The sequence below is a fragment of the Arachis ipaensis genome, chromosome B09, assembly GCF_000816755.2.
Source record: "Arachis ipaensis cultivar K30076 chromosome B09, Araip1.1, whole genome shotgun sequence".
In the NCBI taxonomy this organism is placed as follows: Eukaryota; Viridiplantae; Streptophyta; class Magnoliopsida; order Fabales; family Fabaceae; genus Arachis; species Arachis ipaensis.
This window is the reverse complement of record NC_029793.2, coordinates 23,626,128-23,630,319: the sequence shown is the minus strand read 5'-3', so window position 1 is coordinate 23,630,319 and position 4,192 is coordinate 23,626,128.

The following is a 4,192-nucleotide window of genomic DNA, read 5'->3' as shown; positions in this document are numbered from 1 at the left end:
TATAGCTTCAATTTCTTTGATTATCATATAGTATAAAGATATAAGGGTAGGAGTGTCATTGCAAGGTAGAACTTGCAAAGCAGGCTTGATGCAAAGGATGACATGGTTTAGTCATGTTATGGTAAAGCAAGGCGGCGAAGGTTATAAGACAGTGTTCATACCCTGGGTCGAGCTAGACAAGCCGGGTTGGATGAAGACAAAAACGACCGACCTCTTATAAAGGTTGGTCGACACCGACCTCTTCTCAAAGAGCTCGGCCAAAATTGCTATAAGGGCCCAAGTAGGCCCAAAGCAGAAGATCACAGCCCACCTAAAGGCGGCTGGCCAAAGATAAGGGGACTCACCCACAAAAGATAAGATAAGATAACTAACTTATCTCAAGGGAGGTCACTCCACACTACTATAAATACACTAGAGCATCCAGGTATAACTCATACTCTAATTCTACATAAAAAACCTGCCTAAAGCCCATGCTAACTTAAGCATTAGAGTCTCTTGCAGGTACCACCACCTTCTAGTGATCAAGGATCAGCAACATCTCAAAGCTCAGCAAGTCGGACACGACAGCTCCGGCCATAACAGCAGATCTCCACCGAGATCCACCTTCAGTATCAGGTAACCCTCGGAACATTGGCACTGTTGCCGGGAAACCTGAAAGTCATCTCATCGTCATGGAGGACAACCTTGACAACGATCACAACTCTGGCTTGGAAGACAGAATGTTGCATAAAAACACGGATACCATACCAAAGGATACACCTCAAAATAAGGGAGATAAACAACCCTCAAACACCAAAATCTTGGAAGCTATCCGTGAGCAACAGCATCGACTTAAACAGCTTGAACAAGAAGCCGACCGGCAGCGGGAGGCTGAGCGAGACCTTCGGAGAGAAATAAGACGCGTCGAGAGCTGGAGGATAAGCTCTTAAAGCTCGAAGCAGATCTCAATACTAAGGCCACTAGATCTAGCCACAAAGATAGCCCCCACAAGGACCAAGATCCGTTCACAAAGGAGATCATGAAAGCTAAATTTCCGAAGGACTTCAAAGCCCCCGACGTGACCCTGTACGACGGTACGTCTGATCTAAGCCATCATCTCAGCAATTTCAGAAGTCGGATGTATCTTACGGATGCCTCAGATGCAATCCGTTGTAAAGATTTCCCGACCACTTTGACCAAGATGACAATAAAGTGGTTCAATAGTTTACTGCCAAGGTCAATAGCAAGCTTCGATGACCTTGCCAAGAAATTCCTAGCTAGATTCTCCATCCAAAAAGATAAAGCCAAGCATGCCCCAAGCTTGCTAGGGATTAAGCAAGGAGATCGGGAAAGCCTCCGCAACTACATGGAAAGATTCAACAAAGCATATCTGGACATATAAAGTCTGCCGATAGAAGCAGCCATCATGGGTTTCATCAATGGCCTACGAGAAGGACCTTTTAGCCACTCCATATCCAAAAAGCACCCAACATCTCTGAACGAGGTACAAGAGCGGGCAGAAAAGTACATTAATATGGAGGAGAACTCTCGATTAGGAGAAATCTCAAAACCCAGATTCTCCTACCCACCTCGGGACAAGGATAAAGAGTCTAGTAAAAACCAGCCTACTGAAAAACCTAGAAAATACCACAACTACACTCCCCTCAAGATGTCCCTTGTGGATGTCTACAGAGATATATGCAACACTGAGAAGATCTCGCCCCTTCGTCTGATTAAGCATAAAAGAGGAGGAAGTCGGATAGAGTATTGCAAATACCATCGAGTCTACCGGCACCCTACCAACGAGTGTCACAACCTAAAGAACGTTATAGAAAAGCTAGCCCGAGAAGGAAGACTAGACAGGTTCCTGGCTAACAAAATAGATGAATCAAAGAAAAGAAGAAGGGATAAAGAGATAGGATGAGCTGAACGTCCCCCTCACACCCTTGAGAGGCATGTTCACATGATAAATGGAGGATTCGCAGGAGGAGGGATCTCTAAGTCGTCGCGCAAAAGACACCTTAAGGAGGTGTACCATGTTGGAGGAGGGGACAGGTCGGTCGAGCTCCCCACTATTACCTTCACTCAAGAAGACACCACGGGCATCATCCTGGGGCATAATGACCCCGTGGTTGTTACCATAATACTTGCCAATGCCAACCTCCACCGAACATTAGTCGACCAAGGAAGCTTTGCGGATATACTGTTCAAGTCTGCCTTCGACAAGCTCGGCTTACAAGAAAAAGAACTCAGAGCATATCCAAATAGCCTATTCGGGCTAGGAGATTCCCCAATTCAACCATTAGGGTACATCCCACTACACACAACCTTTGGAAAAGGAACTCGGTCTAGGACGTTAAGCATAGACTACATTGTAGTCGATGTGAGCTCAGCCTACAATGCTCTAATAGGTCGGACAATGCTGAACCAGCTCGCCGCTGTGGTCTCCACTCCACACCTGTGCATGAAGTTCCCCTCTCCGGAAGGGATCGCTACCATAAAGGGAGACCAAAAACTCGCGCGACGCTATTATAACGAAAGTATGAACCTTAAAGGTGATCCAAGAGGAAAGGAAACCAATATTATAGAACTCGGGGGAATTTGAGCTTGCGAAGAACTCTGTCCTCAGCCAGAAGGTGAAACCAAAGAAGTTCAAATTGGAGACACTCAAGACAAAACAACAAGTATATGGGCGAATCTAAGAGAAGACTTAAAGGAACTGCTAATAAAGCTCCTAAAGGATAACTCCGACCTCTTTGCATGGAAGGCCGCCGATATGCCCGGTATTGATCCCAGACTAATGTACCACAAGTTAGCCATATATCCAGGGTCTCGGCCTACAGCAGAAATGTAGGAAACTCGGCCAGAGAAATCGTAAGCTGTAATGGAGCAGGTACAGGCCTTGCTGGAGGCACTGATGAGCGGATAATTTATACGCTTTTTGACATTGTTTTTAGTATATTTTTAGTAGAATCTTGCTACTTTTAGGGATGTTTTCATTAGTTTTTATGATAAATTCACATTTCTGGACTTTACTATGAGTTTGTCTGTTTTTCTGTGATTTCAGGTATTTTCTGGCTGAAATTGAGGGACTTGAGCAAAAATCAGATTATAAAAATGTTTTCAAAAATTTTATTCAAGATTTTTAAGGATGAATTCTAGTGTTTCATGAAGCATGTAAAGCCTGGCTGGCTGTAAAGCCATGTCTAAATTTATTTGGACTGAGGCTTGCAATTTGTTATCAAGAGCAATATACTCTCGTGTTAAAGGCTGAAGCTTGGCTGGCCATTGGCCATGTCTAGTGTTTTGGACTGGAGCTTTCTTTGAAAGCTTGGCTGGCTAGTGAGCCATGTCTAATTCCTGGACTGAAGCTTTAGACTAAGAATGCAAGATTCCTGGAATTCATATTAAAAATTTTGGAATCCTTATTTTCTTTTTTTATTTATTTTCGAAAAAAAATCCAAAAAAAAAAAATTTAGAAAATCATAAAAATCAAAAATATTTTTCTGTTTCTTGTTTGAGTCTTGAGTCACATCATAAGTTTGGTGTCAATTGCATGTGCATCTTGCATTTTTCGAAAATTTCATGCATTCATAGTGTTCTTCATGATCTTCAAGTTGTTCTTGGTAAGTCTTCTTGTTTGATCTTGATGATTTTTTGTTTTGTGTCTTTTCATGTTTATCATATGCATTCTTGAATTCTTAGTGTCTAAGCATTAAAGAATTCTAAGTTTGGTGTCTTGCATGTTTTCTTTGCATTAAAAGTTTTTCAAAAATATGTTCTTGATGTTCATCATGACATTCAAAGTGTTCTTGGTGTTCATCTTGACATTCATAGCATTCTTGCATGCATTCATTGTTTTGATCTAAAAATTTCATGCATTGCATATTTTTCATGTTTTTCATAAAAATTTCAAAAATCAAAAAAATATCTTCCTCTTTTCTCTCATCAAATTCGAAAATTTGAGTTGACTTTTTCAAAAATTTTTAAAATCAAATTATTTCTCATGAGTCAAATCAAATTTTCAATTTGAAAATCTTATCTTTTTCAAAATCTTTTTTAAAAATCAAATCTTTTTTCAAAATTCTTAGTTATTTTCGAAAATTCCAAAAATATTTTTCAAAAATCTTTTTCTTATTTTTATACCAAATTTTCGAAAATAACAAAACCAATTAATGTTTTGATTCAAAAATTTGAAGTTTGTTACTTGCTT